The 19,254-nt window shown below is 42.9% G+C and overlaps 1 protein-coding gene and 3 non-coding genes across 5 annotated transcripts in view; all 4 read right to left on the bottom strand.

Moving 5' to 3' along the window:
* Positions 1–3,069: 3,069 nt before the first annotated feature.
* The window catches only part of LOC127640318 (uncharacterized), a 136,760-nt gene continuing 120,575 nt past the window's right edge, over positions 3,070–19,254 (bottom strand). For both annotated transcript variants that reach the window (XM_052122788.1, XM_052122789.1), the window contains one exon: positions 3,070–4,024. The gene's annotated coding sequence lies outside the window, so the exon portion shown is untranslated. The remainder of the gene's footprint in view (positions 4,025–19,254) is intronic.
* On the bottom strand, positions 15,389–15,470 carry trnas-gcu (transfer RNA serine (anticodon GCU)). The gene has a single exon. It is a non-coding gene; the product is annotated as a tRNA-Ser (tRNA).
* Positions 15,635–15,716, bottom strand: trnas-gcu (transfer RNA serine (anticodon GCU)). The gene has a single exon. It is a non-coding gene; the product is annotated as a tRNA-Ser (tRNA).
* Positions 18,952–19,033, bottom strand: trnas-gcu (transfer RNA serine (anticodon GCU)). Its single transcript has one exon. It is a non-coding gene; the product is annotated as a tRNA-Ser (tRNA).

Below are 19,254 nucleotides of genomic sequence, written 5' to 3'. Positions count from 1 at the left end.
TGTCTCCGTGTCCCTTATGCCTTCTTGGTCTGTCTCTGTGCCCCTTGTCTCTGTGCCCCTTGCCTTCCAGGGCTCCGCCTCTCGAGGCTCTTGAGCCTTCCAGGGCTCCGCCTCCAGAGCCTCTCGAGTCTTCCACGGCCCTTTTCCCCGAGCCTCCTATGGCGCCACCTCCCTCGGCTCCACCTCCAGAGCCTTCCAGGGCTCCGCCTCTCGAGCCTCCTACGGCTCCACCTCTCGAGCCTGCTATGGCTCCTCTCCCAGAGCCTCCTACGGCTCCGCCTTCTGAGCCTCCTACGGCTCCGCCCCCAGAGCCTCCTACGGCCCTGCTCCCAGATACTCCAGAGCCTACTAGAGCTCCGCCCCTCGAGCCTTCTACAGCTCCACCTCTCAAGCCTCCTACGGCTCCGCCTCTCGAGCCTCCTACGGCTCCGCCCCCTGAGCCTCCCTTGGCTCCACCTCCAGAGCCTTCCAGGGCTCCGCCTCTCGAGCCTCCTACGGCTCCACCTCTCGAGCCTGCTATGGCTCCTCTCCCAGAGCCTCCTACGGCTCCGCCTTCTGAGCCTCCTACGGCTCCGCCCCCAGAGCCTCCTATGGCCCTGCTCCCAGATACTCCAGAGCCTACTAGAGCTCCGCCCCTCGAGCCTTCTACAGCTCCACCTCTCAAGCCTCCTACGGCTCCGCCTCTCGAGCCTCCTACGGCTCCGCCCCCTGAGCCTCCCTTGGCTCCGCCTCCAGAGCCTTCCAGGCCTCCGCCTCTAGAGCTGCCTACGTCGCCACCGCCCTCAGCTCCATCTCATGAGCTTCCCTCAGCTCCGCCTCCTCAGTTTCCAGAGCCTCCCTCAGCTCTGCCTCCTGAGCCTTCCTCGGCTCCACCTCCTGAACCTTCCTCAGCTCCGCCTCAGAGGTCCTCCTTGGCTCCGCCTGACGCGGCTCCGCCGGCCTCCCCAGTGGCCACTCCTCCTCCCAGGCCCCCTGAACCAGTCCTTGCCCCACGGCCATCTCCTAGGCCACCTAAACCCGCCTCTGTCCCGTGGCCACCTCCCAGGTCCCCTGAACCGGCCCTTGGCCCACGGCCATCTCCTAGGCCACCAAATCCGGCCTCTGTCCCGTGGCCACCTCCCAGGTCCCCTGAACCGGCCCTTGGCCCACGGCCATCTCCCAGGCCACCAAATCCGGCCTCTGTCCTGTGGCCTCCTCCCAGGCCCCCTGAACTGGCCCTTGCCTTATGGCCAGCCCCCGGGCCATCTGAACCTGTCCTGGCCCGGTTAACACCTCCCAGACCACCTAAACCTGTCCCTGCCCGGTCGATACCTCCCTGGCCTCCTAAACCTGTCCCTTTGTGCCCCGGTGGACTGCCTAATTGCCCCTTGTGCCCCCATGGACTGCCTAATTGCCTCTTGTGCCCCCGTGGACTGTCTCATTTCCCTTTGTGCCCCCGTGGACTGCCTAATTGCCCCTTGTGCCCCCGTGGTCTGTCTCCATGTCCCTGGTGCCCCCTTGGTCTGTCTCCGTGTCCCTTATGCCTTCTTGGTCTGTCTCTGTGCCCCTTGTGCTCCCTTTTCTCTGTCTGTGTTCCCCCGGGTCTACCCCCTCACTCCTTGGATCTTTTGTTTTTGTTCTTCTGTGTGGGTTTTCTTTTTTGCTAGAGGACCGTCTGGAATCCGGTCCTTTTGAGGGGGGGTTATGTCACGTTCCTCTGTTGTCTACCCTGTGTTCTGTGTCTCACTATTCACGTTCATGTCATGTTTCCTTGTCTGCTCCGTGTTTTCCATTTCACCCATCACCATTCACGCTCCATGTTACGTTTTCCTTGTTGTCCGCCCCGTGTTTCACTGTCCTTGTCTAAAACTACATTTCCCACAATTCTCAGCCTCCCTCACTGCCTGCACTCATCATTGTTTTCACCTGTGTCTCGTTCAGTCTCCACTTTGTCTGTGTATTTAAACCCTGGGTCTTTGTTTAGTCTCTGTCGATCGTTTTCGTTTCTTGCATGTTGTCAAGCCTGGTCCGTGTTCCCTCCCCGAGTTCAGAGTTCGTTTCATCCTGTTTATATCTGTTTCGTGTGCATCAGTTTCCTGTTTTCCCCTCGTGGACTTTCATTTGTGTTTACCTTTTGTTTCTTATTTGTTTATCTTTAATAAAATACCGCGTTTGGATCCGCACCTCTGTCTGTCTTGTCCTGCTTCCACACCCAGCATAACAATACCGCTCTCATGTTGCATGTTTTAAAATCCACACTTTCAGTATTTTAATGCATTTCAGTAATGACGTAATTCAGATCACAAAACAGTGGAAATATTTAGAATCTAGAGACTTGTAGCTTTCAAACAATATAAGGACTGTCAAGATTAAAGTCGGATTTGAAGGTGATATAGTCCAATAAACATTAAAAATGCATAAAAAAAGCATATATGGGATAATTCCAGTTAACCGGGCTCTTTTGTATACTTACTGTCTGATTGTTCATATGACAACTAAAGAAGAAAACATGTGCAACCTTTTGAAAGGAATTTATGTAATTTTCATTTATTGTTTTTAAATACTTTATCAATTATATTATGAAATGAAAAAAATAGTTCACATCTATCTAAGTGTTTATTTTGATAAAATAATTGATATATGATAAGATGTATCATGCTGCATCAATACTTATTTTGTAATCAAATCATAATGATGTTTCATAATGATCATAATGATGCTAATAATTTAGTCTATTGTCATTGATAGACTCCTTGGCTGATACCAAGAACAATGTATATTTACATTATAAGCAATTCTATTCATTGCTTTCGAGCAGTTTGCCTAAAATCTTCAAAAAAATTACATTTACACACATTTTTGCCATTCCTGTGCTTGGCACCAATAATTGCAGCTTACAGCTATATTTCTGTTAAGTTTTGGTAGGGATTCACGTAGGGTTTCTTGGGAGTTGTATATGCATCTTTATTTCAAACGTGGTGGACAATCTTGTGCTTTAGCAGCTACTAAAAAATGTTCTGCCACCCTGAACTCTTTTCTACCATGATCTTTCCCCACATTAATGTTATAATGTATTAGAGTAGCCGAGTGTCAAAGCAATGACATGGTTAGAGAGAATGGAGCAAAGACAACAAAGTCAGTTACAGCAGAGAAACTATGTAAAGCTTTGTGCCTCTCCAGAACAAAAGCTCAGCTAAATCAGGAAACCTATTTATGTGATGTTTATGGTTAATTATATATTTGGTGCCTGTTATTCAAATCCCTTTATTTTTACTCTACGACATACACAAATGCAACAGTTGGTGAAAGTATTTGGTGCAGTTTCAAGCAACAAAGCAGTATGACAATTACAATAAACATCTGATTTACACGTAACCCAGTTTATACATCTTGTTACACAACACAAAATAAAATATACACCTAATAATATACATTATACGGTATACACAAAATAAGAAGACTGTATACAATAAAAATACACTGTACACCATGTATTCAGTGTAAATAAATATGAAGTGTTGTGTTGATATTCAGCTGTCAGATGATAGTCAGTTGCCCGTGTGTATATGTTAAGTATAAAATGTGAGTCCAGTCTGAAGCTAATAAAGTGCAGCGCTGATATATGTAACGTGAACGATCAAGAGTTCAAAAGTCTGATTGCTTGGGGGAAGAAGCTGTCATGAAGTCAGCTGGTGTGGGTCCTGATGCTACGGTACTGGCTGCCTGATAGTAGCAGTGAGAGCAGTCCATGGCTTGGGTGGCTGGAGTCTCTGATGATCCTCTGAGCTTTTTTCACACACCGCCTGGTATAGATGTCCTGTAGGGAGGGAATCTCACCTCCGATGATGTGGGTGGCAGTTCGCACCACCCATTGCAGGGCTTTGCGGTTGAGGGCAGTGCTGTTGCCGTACCAGGCAGTGATGCAGCCTGTCAGGATGCTCTCTACAGTGCTCGTGTGCTCATTTCAAACTTCCTCAGCCGTCTCAGGAAGAAAAGGTGCTGGTGAGCATTCTTCACAACAGCCTCTGTGTGGATGGCTGGCACCCTTAAAAAATACATAAAAATAGTATTAATATTGGATATTAAGTCTTTTTAGGTGTAATGTATCTATACATGTAGGCTTCTGTAGTCTCTTGTTGTTCATGCAGTGTTGTCAGCTTGAACTGGTCCATAATAGCTTGATGAATTAACTGTGTAACTTTTTAAATAGTTGGGGAAAAAAAGTGTTATTGCTAAAGCAGACAGCAACTCTAAACCGATAAACTGCACCTATTTATTATTGACTGACGATTTTCAAATATGCTTAAAGTATGTTTTTTACAGCATTTATCCACCGTTCACAACATTCAATCATGTACAATTGAAATATAGGATATTTGGGGTAGTGAAATGTTTTGTTTATAATTTAATTATAGAATATAAAATAAATGTATTATTCGATGACAGAATTTGTGTATGAAGCTAAAATTCATGATTTTAGATGAATTTAGTTGGTTACAACGTTTAATTTTTATGGTAAACCACCGGGTATCTTATGCATGTTTTTTTTAGCCTATATCTCTGATACTTTTGAAGGACAATTTAAGACTAAAAATTATTATTCTCCATGTTTTTGCAGTTAAAGAAAAGCTAAATAAAATTTTCTTTGGTTCATATTTAAAGATTTCAGATTGCTTGTGTGTTTACATGAACACGGAATGGTGCAATAACTCTATCTTGTGACAGTTAGATGCAGACCTTTTTCTTTACCATGGGAATTCATCACTGTTTTCATAACCAGAGTTTACATTCCCCCCAACGCTAACGCTAAGGAAGCGCTCTGTGAACTGTATGGGGCTATGAGTGAACTGCAGAACGTTCACCCTGACGGACTGTTTATTGTCGCCAGAGATTTCAACCATGCGAATCTCAAGACAGTGCTCCCTAAATTCCATCAGTATGTGGACTTTGCAAAGATAGGTGCGAACACGCTTGATTTTGTTTACACAAACATCTCAGGCGCGTGGTCAGACACACAAAACCACTCGAGAAGCAGGTGAAAACCTGGCCAGCAGGAGCCATCTCTGCTCTTCAGGACTTTTTTGAGTGTACTGACTGGCACATGTTCAGGGAGGCTGCAACATATGGTGACTCTACCAACTTGGAGGAATACACAGCATCAGTGACCAGCTACATCATCAAGTGTATTGATGATGTCACCTTCTCGAAGACCATCACCACACGCTCTAACCAGAAGCCGTGGATGACTGCGGAGGTGCATGCGCTGCTGAGGACCCGAGACTCCACCTTCCGCCACAGAAGGCTGCTGGACCAGACAACATTCCTGGCAGAGTGCTCAGAGGATGTGCAGACCAGCTGGCAGATGTTCAGACCGACATCTTCAACATCTCTCTGAGCAGCGCCGTCGTTCCAACGTGCTTCAAGGCCACCACCATCATCCCCATGCCAAAGAAGTCTTCAATGTCGTGCCTCAATGACTACCGTCCCGTCGCACTCACACCCATCATCATGAAGTGCTTCGAGAGGCTCATCATGAGGCACATTAAGACCTAGCTGCCCCCTCACTAGACCCGCTGCAGTTCGTGTATCGTCCAAACCGTTCAACAGATGACGCCATCGCCACCACCCTCCATCTGGCCCTCACCCACCTAGATAAAAAGGACTCATACATTCAAATGCTGTTCATAGACTTCAGCTCAGCATTCAATACAATAATTCCTCAGCACCTGATTGGACAGCTGAACCTGCTGGGCCTGGACACCTCCCTCTGAAACTGGCACTGGGGCCCCCCAGGACTATGTGCTCAGTCCACTGCTGTTCACTCTGCTGACTCACGACTGTGCAGCAATGCATAGCTCTAACCACATCATTAAGTTCGCCAATGACATGACCGTGGTGGGTCTCATCAGCAAGAACAACGAGTCAGCATACAGAGAGGAGGTGCAGTGGCTAACGGACTGGTGTAGAGCCAACAACCAGTCTCTGAATGTGGACAAAACAAAAGAGATGGTTGTTGACTTTAGGAGAGCACCGAGTGACTGCTCTCCGCTGAACATCGACGGCTCTTCTGTGGAGATCGTCAAAAGCACCAAATTCCTTGGTTTTCACCTGGCGGAGAACCTCACCTGGCGTCTCAACACCAGCTCTATTACCAAGAAAGCCCAGCAGCGTCTCTACATTCTTCGAAGGCTGAGGAAAGCACATCTCCCACCCCCCATCCTCACTACATTCTATAGAGGGACTATTGAGAGCATCCTGAGCAGCTGCATCACTGCCTGGTTTGGGACTTGCACCATTTCGGACCACAAAGCCCTACAGAGGTTAGTGAGGACAGCTGAGAAAATCATCGCGGTCTCTCTTCCCTCCATCAAAGACATTTACAAAAAACACTGCAACCGCAAAGCAACCAGCATTGTTGTTGACCCCACACACCCCTCACACAAACTCTTCACCCTCCTGCCGTCTGACAAGAGGTACCGAAGGATCCGGGCCCTCACGGCCAGTCTGTGTAACAGCTTCTTCCCCCAAGCCATCAGACTCCTCAATACTCAGAGACTGGACTGACACACACACACGTGTCCTGAGTTGCACATTAAATATTGTTACTTTATACCCGGCTGCTACCTCAATAACTGCTATGCGCAGACAGTGAGTAGAACACTATCTCATTGTATGTTATGTTTACATTTGGCATTTTTAGAAACTGTCATCTTTTTGCACTACGGTGTACTGGTCGGTGCTGCACTGTCTCTCAATGTGCCCATTGTCCTGTTAATTTTTAATAATTTATTGTACTGTCCCATACTTTTTGCACATGTTTGCACATGCACTTTATATAGGTATGTTATTTAGTCTGTGTAGTCTCATGTGGTTCTGTGTTTGTCCTATGTTGTTTTATGTAGCACCATGGTCCTGGAGGAACGTTGTCTCGTTTCACTGTGTACTGTACTAACTGTATATGGTTGAACAACAATGAAAACCACTTGACTTGACTTGACTTGATTGGCAGCATCATGCACATGCAGCATCTTAGGGCGGTTCTGAGGTCGCTGCGACAGGCAGGGGATGGGCAAACAAATTTGTCCCCAAACTATATCTAAGTACACACACATAGATTTAAAGATAAACATAATTGTTTTGCTTGTGAGGACCAGCTAAAAGGTCCTTACAAGGAGGTTTTCTCAAGTTTTACTATATTTGTGAGGACATTTTCAAAGATTTGTTCCTCACAAGTATAGCTAACTTCCCTTCCCACACACAGTACATTTTTTATTGCCATTCTGACATTTGACTCTTTTTACCACAACTTTTTCACAAATGACAAACATGTGGATACTAGCACATTCACACATACTCCTCTAAATTCATTAAATGTAGGTTTGCATGTCTTAAATTCAGTTGTTTTGCTTTTTGTCTAGCTTAGCTACATCACAGATGAGATGCAGCCATTAGATAATTGGTGAAAGGAATTCAGAGCTGAAGGGAAATCCAAAACAGACATCAAACATGGCACCTGAGTTTCTATGGAGAACCAAAACAAACTGCAACATCTGTTTATCCCATAAGCCCTCTGGCTGTACTCTATTTGTGTGCACAAAATAATTAGCAGGATTTTACTCTTATTCCTTCAGTCTCTGTTATGAATGTGGTGTGTTCTCTCTCTCTCTCTCTCTCTCTCTCTCTCTCTCTCTCTGTGTGCGTGTGTGTGTTCTATATACGGAAGACGGAAATCTTGACCGATTCTCCTGCTCTGTGGGCTTTTCCTCACTGTAGCATTCCATGTCTGTGTTTTCCATTATCTCACAGACATTTCCTCCAACACTTTCCTCAACAGCCAGTTCAGAATTCAGAAGTGTTTATAGTCCAACCCTTTTTAAAGGCAAAGCAGTTGAGCAAAAAAGAAAAGGAAATATCCAGCGGCTGTTCTATTATGTGTGCAACATATAATGTATACAATAAACAAAATATTAATAATTAATGGCTGTTCTATTATGTGCAGCACACACATTTGTTCATTACTGTTTCTTTTATACATTACATGATCAGTGTACGAAATGCTTACAGTGACTTATTCTCCTAGTTTCTAATTTTCACAATCTACATTTTATTTAATGACAGATAAGATTTAAAGTATTCTCAACACCCAATTACACTCCAATTACAATTATTGTGATTGTGTCCTGGGATACATACTGTATGTCTGGGCTATGCATAGGGCATAAGTGTTATACGAGGCTGTACATTTTATCCGTTCTCTCTGGAAACTCTAACTAGCTTTCTAGTTGATGGGTCATAATATCTTGGATCAGTTCTACTCAAATCTCTACAATCTGTGCATTCATGTACCATCTCTCTCTTGATTGATTCTAAAGTAGTTTCTCTTTACCTTTTAAAATTATCACCTGTTTTAATCTAGGACATTCTATTCACTTTATTATTCTTTGCTGATACAAAATAAATACAACAACATATGGGTTAATGACAAGGATTTTCAAGATTATCACACAGAGTGTGTGTATATATATATATATATATATATATATATATATATATATATATATATATACAGGTGAAACTCGAAAAATTAGAATATCGTGCAAAAGTTCATTAATTTCAGTAATTCAACTTAAAAGGTGAAACTAATATATTATATAGACTCATTACAAGCAAAGTAAGATATTTCAAGCCTTTATTTGATATAATTTTGATGATTATGGCTTACAGCTTATGAAAACCCCAAATTCAGAATCTCAGAAAATTAGAATATTGTGAAAAGGTTCAGTATTGTAGGCTCAAAGTGTCACACTCTAATCAGCTAAACACCTGCAAAGGGTTCCTGAGCCTTTAAATGGTCTCTCAGTCTGGTTCAGTTGAATTCACAATCATGGGGAAGACTGCTGACCTGACAGTTGTGCAGAAAACCGTCATTGACACCCTCCACAAGGAGGGAAAGCCTCAAAAGGTAATTGCAAAAGAAGTTGGATGTTCTCAAAGTGCTGTATCAAAGCACATTAATAGAAAGTTAAGTGGAAGGGAAAAGTGTGGAAGAAAAAGGTGCACAAGCAGCAGGGATGACCGTAGCCTGGAGAGGATTGTCAGGAAAAGGCCATTCAAATGGCCTTCACAAGGAGTGGACTGAGGCTGGAGTTACTGCATCAAGAGCCACCACACACAGACGGGTCCTGGACATGGGCTTCAAATGTCAAACGTCTTACCTGGGCTAAAGAAAAAAGAACTGGTCTGTTGCTCAGTGGTCCAAAGTCCTCTTTTCTGATGAGAGCAAATTTTAGATCTCATTTGGAAACCAAGGTCCCAGAGTCTGGAGGAAGAATGGAGAGGCACACAATCCAAGATGCTTGAAGTCCAGTGTGAAGTTTCCACAGTCTGTGTTGATTTGGGGAGCCATGTCATCGGCTGGTGTTGGTCCACTGTGCTTTATTAAGTCCAGAGTCAACGCAGCCATCTACCGGGACATTTTAGAGCACTTCATGCTTCCTTCAGCAGACAAGCTTTATGGAGATGCTGACTTCATTTTCCAGCAGGACTTGGCACCTGCTCACACTGCCAAAAGTACCAAAACCTGGTTCAATGACCATGTTATTACTGTGCTTGATTGGCCAGCAAACTCGCCTGACCTGAACCCCATAGAGAATCTATGGGGCATTGCCAAGAGAAAGATGAGAGACATGAGACCAAACAATGCAGAAGAGCTGAAGGCCGCTATTGAAGCATCTTGGTCTTCCATAACACCTCAGCAGTGCCACAGGCTGATAGCATCCATGCCACGCTGCATTGAGGCAGTAATTAATGCAAAATTACTTGGGCCCAAACCAAGTACTGAGTACATATGCATGATTATACTTTTCAGAGGGCCGACATTTCTGTATTTAAAATCCTTTTTTTTTATTGATTTCATGTAATATTCTAATTTTCTGAGATTCTGAATTTGGGGTTTTCATAAGCTGTAAGCCATAATCATCAAAATTATATCAAATAAAGGCTTGAAATATCTTACTTTGCTTGTAATGAGTCTATATAATATATTAGTTTCACCTTTTAAGTTGAATTACTGAAATTAATGAACTTTTGCACGATATTCTAATTTTTCGAGTTTCACCTGTATATATATATATATATATATATATATACACTCTGTGTGATAATCTTGAAAATCCTTGTATATATATATGTAACCTGCACACATACACACAATATGAGACAGTCACAATGTCGGATGAAACTGCTTTTATTTTAATAGCAAAGCAGGCAAAAAGTACAAACAGGGTAAATCCAGAGAAGAGTTGTCGAGGGAAGCGTAGGGTCAAAAGCCGGGGAATCAAAGTCGAGTAAAGGGGCAAATCCGGGAGAGAGTGGTCAACGAGAGTGGGGAGGTCGAAGCCGGGAATCAGGATCAGAGTAACGAGGAAATCTAACGAGTAGAACAAACAGGGGAGCTAGGGGAATACTGGAGCAGGCAAGATAAGAGGAAGACAAGAGGAGTTCAAAACTAGACGAGACTAGCGGGGGGCAAAGATATGGGAAACTAAACACAATAACCAACGGGTGTGAAACGAATGTGCTGTGATATAAATAGGGGAACTAACGAGCGGTGCAGGTGTAACGAATAAAGGGGTGATGAGACGAGTGCAGGTGTACATAATGTTCTGGCGATTGGGAGCGGGCATGTGAGCCCGAGGGGGGAGATAGTGTACGAGCATGTGAGCTCGTAGGAGCAAAAACGAGCATGCAAGCTCGAGCGAGCAAAACGGGCGTGGAAGCCCGAGGGAGCAAAACGAGCGAGGAAGCTCGAGGGGGCGGAGCGAGGGAGCGGGGTTCGTGACAGTACTCCCCCCTCTAAAATGGACGGCTCCTGACGGCCGCGCTCGGTTGCGAGGAGCACGACCTCTTGGAAGTGGTGCTGGACGATCCCTACAAACAAAAAACCCTGAACAGACAACCCACAAAACACACAAACAAAATTGAGGGCAGTCCAAGGGGCACAGAGGGAAATGAGACAGTCCATGGGGTCAATGGGCAGTTTCAAGGCAAGGTCAGGGGGAACATAGCGGACAGGTGGGTGGTCGGGAGATCTAGGGGGCATCCAAAGGGCAGAGACTGGGTCAGGGGGTCTGGAAGGCGACTGGAGGACAGGGACTGGGTCCGAGGGTCTGGAAGGTGACCACCGGACAGGAATAGGGTCCAGAGGCCAGGGAAGAGGCCACAGGACAGTCTCCACTGTTAAAAGTGGAGACTATAACACTGTCCTCAATCTTACATTAGACCTTTCAAGTACCTCTGGTAGCTTAAGAAACTGGAACTCCACTGACGTAATAAAACAATATATACATGACTACATTTGGAGAATGAGAAATCCATCACTAAGAGAATACTCATATTTTTCCTCTCTACACCAATCCTCCTCTAGAATTGACCTATTTCTCATAAGTAACTCACTCACCCGACACATCCAAGAAAATATAATTCATCCAATTATGATTAGCGATCACGCTCCTGTTTCTTTAACAATAAATACACAAGCTCATTTTAAGCCTCCCACAAGATGCCGTCTCAACACATCACTTTTAGAAGATCCAGACTTCAGCTCACTAATTAGAAGAGAGTGGGCATCCTTCCTGGAGATGAACGTCTCTCCAGAAATTTCACCATGACTCCTATGGGAAACAGGCAAAGCGGTATTAAGAGGTAAAATCATATCATATTCATCATACAAGAAAAAACAACAACAAAAATTGGAAAATACATTAGTCCAAAATCAAACAGCTAACAAACCAATATACCAATACCCCCAGCGAAGAAATACAAAACGAATTGTGTCAAATTAAAAACCAACTTTAAAGTATCATACACAAAAAAACACAGTTTCTTATCAAACAACTCAAACATGAAATCTTTCAATATAGCAATAAACCAAATAAATATCTGGCAAATCATTTACAATGCAGAAAGGAGAAAGCAATCATCCCATCCATGCTCAATGCTACAGGTGTCACAGTCTGTCTGCACTTTATTCAAGGACTTTTATTTTGAAGTTCTCTCCCTCACTTCATTTCCCATAAGTCACTGCCCTGATTACTCCTTCATTATCCCCACCTGTGTGTCATTCCCTCGTTTAATCCTAAGTGTATATATACTCTTTAGTTTTGTCAGTCTGGTCAGTCCTTGAATTGTAATGTCTGAATCGTGATGTTTGATGCGTTTGTGATGTTTGCTCTACGCCAGTGTTTGCTCTACTCCAGTGATTTATGATTAAAGGATTTAAAGTTCCTACTCCTGCATCTCCTCTTGTATCCAGTGACACCAAACGTTACAGAAGGACTGACCAATACTATGGATTTACCAGCGGTGAGAATCCTCATCCTCGAACAAGGTCCAGTCGAGGATCACGTGCGTGAGTTTCTCCATCTTGCTGATTTGGTGCACTATGAGGACCACTCTCTGGTCTATTTCTTCGGAGCTGGTCTGAATAGTGCGCTGAAGGAGCGGATGCCTCTGGTGGGTCCTCACTGGACGCTGTGCAACTTTGTGGAGATGGCACTCAAACTTAGCAGCTCACCATTCACTGTGGGTGTGGAGGATGAGGACTTTGAAGCTCCTCCCACAGTGGCCGTCCCCAAGCCTTCCACGCCCCAGTCCCCAAGCCTTCCACGGCCCCAGTCCCCAAGCCTTCCACGGCCCCAATCTCCAAGCCAACTCCACACCATTCAACTTCCCTAAATAATTTTTTTTGGGGGGCTCACCCGATCCTGTGTCCTGTGGCCGATTCACTGCTGCAGTCAGCAGTCCACGGCTCTGCCTGCCTCTGCTCCACCTCCAGAGTCTTCCATGGCTCTGTCTGCCTCTGCTCCACCTCCCGAGCCTTCCACGGCTCTGCCTCCCGAGCCTTCCAGGCCTCCTGACCCAGTCCCTGCCCTGTGGGCGACTCCCAGGCCTCCAGACCCAGTCCCTGCCCTGTGGCCTCCCCTCAGGCCCCCTGAACCTGTCCCTGTCCTGCGTCCGCCCCCAGGCCCCCTGAACCTGTCCCTGTCCTGCGGCCGCCCCCCAGGCCCCCTGAACCTGTCCCTGTCCTGCGGTCGCCTCCCAGGCCCCCTGATCCAGTCCCTGTCCTTAGGCCGCCTCCCAGGCCCCGATCATCCTCCTGGGATCATTCTTCTCCATTTCCTCACGTCATCTGTCTTGGGGTGCCAGGGGTCGCCCATTTAAAGAGGCGGGCACTCAAAGATCTGCACGAGGGTAGTCCTGATCCCGACGTGCTGCAGGAACTGCACCCAGTGACTGCCCTCGCCTTCAGGGCCATGAAGGCCACAGCGTAGTCACTCTGGCAGCCGATGGCCAGACTAGTGGTTCAGGAATGTCATCTGTGGCTGAACTTGGTTGAGATGCGCGAGATGGACAAGACATGCTTCCTCGATGCCCCTGTCTCCCAGTTCAGCCTCTTCGGCGACACCGTCGAGGACTTCGCCCTGCAGTTTTACGAGGTGAAAAAGCAGACGGAGGCCATTTCACACATCCTGCCCCGCTACAAACCTGCCACCACAGGCCAAGCCCCGTCTGGTCGCCCAGGGTGTCCTTCTGCTGCTAAAAAACATGCAGGTCCTCCTCAACCCGGGCCCAGCTCTCAGCTCCGCGTCGAGCGCCCCGCAGGAAGCACACGCCACCCGTCTCACGGACCCCCTTGAGGACCCGGAAGGCTCCCAGGCGCTCCTGAGATGATCGACCCAGAGACCAAGATGTTCGCTCTGGAGCTGTTAAGCAGACCACTCAGTCCCCCGGTGGAGGGCCGGGAGGAGAATCCTAGTTTGAATTTATTCAGTTTGCATTCTCAATAAAATAGCTATTTCCTTTGTCTCTGGGTCACCTGGCCCACAAATGCCGTTCTCACGGCACTCTGCCGCCACACCTCAACAGTACAGGCATGCTGGATGCAAGGAAAAACGTCTACGAGAATGGCATTCAAAACTACACGTGTAGAAAACAATGAATTACCAGTCCGTCACATTAACCACTCTAACAACTCGTCATATTTGCTTAATCGTCTTGCTATTTTGTGGTATAGTTAGAAAGCTTGCCTGAATATATTGAAGGTAAGACATAAACTCTGTTGGAAGTTGCTTTGATTTAAATATTGACATTAACTTTTCAACATGTGGTTGATAAACAGCAAGTAAACACATCGACGAGGATGAGACTCAAACCCCCGCATGCAGAGCACAATGGATTAGCAGTCCATCGCCTTAACCACTCGGCCATTTAGTGGCGTCACGACAGCTATTTTAAGCTATCTTGCTCTTTTGTAGTGCAGTTAGATAGGCCTAAGTTTCCTCAATAGACAGAAGTTAAGGCACAAACTCTGTTGGAATTTGCTTTGATTTAAATTTTGAATTTAACTTTTCAACATGTGGTTGATAAACAGCAAGTAAACTAAAGGAGAAAACTTAAATGGTGCATCAACAAGGTTTTGTTTCGAACCCACATAAGCATAACCCAATGGATTAGCAAAGTTTGGGTTTAAAAACTCGGACACTTAGTTTTTAGTTCATTTTCTTTCTATTTTGTAGTGTAGTTAGTTTCCAAGAATAGACTGAAGGTAAGGCATAAACTCTGATGGAATAAGCATAGCTTTATATATTAACATTATCTTTTCAAATTGTTCTTGTCAAACAGCAAGGAAAAACGTCTACGAGAATTTGATTCAAAACTACCCGTGTAGAAAACAATGGATTACCAGTCCGTCACATTAACCACTCTGACAACTCATCATATTTGCTTAATCGTCTTGCTATTTTTTGGTATAGTTAGAAAGCCTGCCAGAATATATTGAAGGTAAGGCATAAACTCTGTTGGAATTTGCTTTGATTTAAATTTTGACATTAACTTTTCAACATGTGCTTGATAAACAGCAAGTAAACTAAAGGAGTAAACTGAAGTACTGCATCAACAAGGTTTTGTTTCGAACCCATAAGCTTAACCCAATGGATTAGCAAAGTTTAGGTTTAAACACTCTGCCACTTCTTAGTTTTTAGATCATTTTCTTTCTATTTTGTAGTGTAGTTAGATAGTTTCCCAGAAAAGACCGAAGGTAAGGCATACATTCTGATGGAATAAGCATAGGTTTACATATTAACATTATCTTTTCAACTTGTTCTTGTCAAACAGCAAGGAAAAACGTCTACGAGAATTTGATTTAAAACTACACGTGTAGAAAACAATGGATTACCAGTCCGTCACATTAACCACTCTGACAACTTGTCATATTTGCTTAATCGTCTTGCTATTTTGTGGTATAGTTAGAAAGCTTGCCTGAATATATTGAAGGTAAGGCATAAACTCTGTTGGAATTTGCTTTGATTTAAATATCAACATGTGGTTGATAAACAGCAAGTAAACACATCAACGAGGATGGGATTTGAACCCACAATTGCAGAGCACAATGGATTAGCAGTCCATTGCCTTAACCACTCGGTCACCTCATCGTGTTACGAAAGCTGTTTTAAGCTATCTTGCTCTTTTGTAGTGTAGTTAGATAACTTTCCTCAATAGACAGAAGTTAAGGCATAAACTCTGTTGGAATTTACTTTGATTTAAATTTTGACATTAACTTTTCAACATATGGTTGATAAACAGCAAGTAAACACATCAACGAGGATGGGATTCAAACCCACACTTGCATAACACAATGGATTAGCAGTCCATTGCCTTAACCACTCAGCCACCTCGTCATGGTACGAAAGCTATTTTAAGCTATCTTGCTCTTTTGTAGTGTAGTTAGATAGTTTCACAGAAGAGACCGAGGGTAAGGCATACATTCTGATGGAATAAGCATAGATTTATATATTAACATTATCTTTACAACTTGTTCCTGTCAAACAGCAAGGAAAAATGTCTACGAGAATTTTATTCAACACTACACATGTAGAAAACAATGGATTACTAGTCCACCATATTAACCACTCTGACAAGTCGTCATATTTGCTTAATCGTCTTGCTATTTTGTGGTGTAGTTAGATAGCTTTCCTCAATAGACAGAAGTTAAGGCATAAACTCTGTTGGAATTTGCTTTGATTTAAATTTTGACATTAACTTTTCAACATGTGCTTGATAAACAGCAAGTAAACACATCATCGAGGATGGGATTTGAACCCACACTTGCAGAGCACAATGGATTAGCAGTCCATCGCCTTAACCACTCGGCCATTTAGTAGTGTCACAACAGCTATTTTAAGCTATCTTGCTCTTTTGTAGTGTAGTTAGATAACTTTCCTCAATAGAAAGAAGTTAAGGCATAAACTCTGTTGGAATTTGCTTTGATTTAAATCTTGACATTAACTTTTCAACATGTGGTTGTAAACAGCACGTAAACTAAAGGATTAAACTGAAGTAGCGCATCAACAAGGTTTTGTTTCGAACCCATATGCTTAACCCAATGGATTAGCAAAGTTTGGGTTTAAACACTCTGCCACTTAGTTTTTAGATCATTTTCTTTCTATTTTGTAGTGTAGTTAGATAGTTTCCCAGAAAAGACAGAAGGTAAGGCATACATTCAGATTGAATAAACATAGATTTATATATTAATATTATCTTTTCAACTTGTTCCTGTCAAACAGCAAGGAAAAATGTCTACGAGAATTTGATTCAAAACTACACATGTAGAAAACAATGGATTACTAGTCCATCATATTAACCACTCTGACAACTCGTCATATTTGCTTAATCGTCTTGCTATTTTGTGGTATAGTTAGATAACTTTCCTCAATAGACAGAAGTTAAGGCATAAACAGCAAGTAAACTAAAGGAGTAAACTGAAATAGTTCATCAACAAGGTTTTGTTTCGAACCCATAAGCTTAATCCAATGGATTAGCAAAGTTTGGGTTTAAAAACTAGGCCACTTAGTTTTTACATCATTTTCTTTCTATTTTGTAGTGTAGTTAGATAGTTTCCCAGAAAAGACTGAAGGTAAGGCATTAACTTTTCAACATGTGGTTGATAAACAGCAAGTAAACTAAAGGATTAAACTGAAATAGTGCATCAACAAGGTTTTGTTTCGAACCCACATAAGCATAACCCAATGGATTAGCAAAATTTGGGTTTAAAAACTCGGCCACTTAGTTTTTAGATAATTTTCTTTCTATTTTGTAGTGTAGTTAGATAATTTCCAAGAATAGACTGAAGGTAAGGCATAAACTCTGATGGAATTATCTTAGATTTATATATTAACATTATCTTTTCAACTTGTTCCTGTCAAACAGCAAGGAAAAATGTCTAAAAGAATGGGATTCAAAACTACACATGTAGAAAACAATGGATTACAAGTCCATCACATTAACCACTCTGACATCTTGTCATATTTGCTTAATCGTCTTGCTATTTTGTGGTATAGTTAGAAAGCTTGTCTGGATATATTGAAGGGAAGGCATAAACTCTGTTGGAATTTGCTTTGATTTAAATTTTGACATTAACTTTTCAACATGTGGTAGATAAACAGCAAGTAAACACACCGACATGGATCGGAATTTGAACCCACACTTGCAGAGCACAATGGATTAGCAGTCCATTGCCTTAACCACTCGGCCACCTCGTCGTGTTATGAAAGCTATTTTAAGCTATCTTGCTCTTTTGTAGTGTAGTTAGATAACTTTCCTCAATAGACAGAAGTTAAGGCATAAACTCTGTTGGAATTTGCTTTGATTTAAATTTTGACATTATCTTTTCAACATGTGGTTGATAAACAGCAAGTAAACACATCGACAAGGATGTGACTCAAATCCACACGTGCAGAGCACAATGGATTAGCAGTAAATCGCCTTAACCACTCGGCCATTTAGTCGTGTCACGACAGCTATTTTAAGCTATCTTGCTGTTTTGTAGTGTAGTTAGATAACTTCCCTCAATAGACAGAAGTTAAGGCATAAACTCTGTTGGAATTTGCTTTGATTTAAATTTTGAATTTAACTTTTCAACATGTGGTTGATAAACAGCAAGTAAACTAAAGGAGAAAACTTAAATGGTGCATCAACAAGGTTTTGTTTCGAACCCACATAAGCATAACCCAATGGATTAGCAAAGTTTGGGTTTAAAAACTCGGACACTTAGTTTTTAGTTCATTTTCTTTCTATTTTGTAGTGTAGTTAGTTTCCAAGAATAGACTGAAGGTAAGGCATAAACTCTGATGGAATAAGCATAGCTTTATATATTAACATTATCTTTTCAAATTGTTCTTGTCAAACAGCAAGGAAAAACGTCTACGAGAATTTGATTCAAAACTACCCGTGTAGAAAACAATGGATTACCAGTCCGTCACATTAACCACTCTGACAACTCATCATATTTGCTTAATCGTCTTGCTATTTTTTGGTATAGTTAGAAAGCCTGCCAGAATATATTGAAGGTAAGGCATAAACTCTGTTGGAATTTGCTTTGATTTAAATTTTGACATTAACTTTTCAACATGTGCTTGATAAACAGCAAGTAAACTAAAGGAGTAAACTGAAGTACTGCATCAACAAGGTTTTGTTTCGAACCCATAAGCTTAACCCAATGGATTAGCAAAGTTTAGGTTTAAACACTCTGCCACTTCTTAGTTTTTAGATCATTTTCTTTCTATTTTGTAGTGTAGTTAGATAGTTTCCCAGAAAAGACCGAAGGTAAGGCATACATTCTGATGGAATAAGCATAGGTTTACATATTAACATTATCTTTTCAACTTGTTCTTGTCAAACAGCAAGGAAAAACGTCTACGAGAATTTGATTTAAAACTACACGTGTAGAAAACAATGGATTACCAGTCCGTCACATTAGCCACTCTGACAACTTGTCATATTTGCTTAATCGTCTTGCTATTTTGTGGTATAGTTAGAAAGCTTGCCTGAATATATTGAAGGTAAGGCATAAACTCTGTTGGAATTTGCTTTGATTTAAATATCAACATGTGGTTGATAAACAGCAAGTAAACACATCAACGAGGATGGGATTTGAACCCACAATTGCAGAGCACAATGGATTAGCAGTCCATTGCCTTAACCACTCGGTCACCTCATCGTGTTACGAAAGCTGTTTTAAGCTATCTTGCTCTTTTGTAGTGTAGTTAGATAACTTTCCTCAATAGACAGAAGTTAAGGCATAAACTCTGTTGGAATTTGCTTTGATTTAAATCTTGACATTAACTTTTCAACATGTGGTTGTAAACAGCACGTAAACTAAAGGATTAAACTGAAGTAGCGCATCAACAAGGTTTTGTTTCGAACCCATATGCTTAACCC

Source organism: Xyrauchen texanus, chromosome 49, assembly GCF_025860055.1.
Source record: "Xyrauchen texanus isolate HMW12.3.18 chromosome 49, RBS_HiC_50CHRs, whole genome shotgun sequence".
NCBI classification, from domain to species: Eukaryota; Metazoa; Chordata; class Actinopteri; order Cypriniformes; family Catostomidae; genus Xyrauchen; species Xyrauchen texanus.
This window is presented reverse-complemented; position numbering and strand designations above follow the sequence as displayed.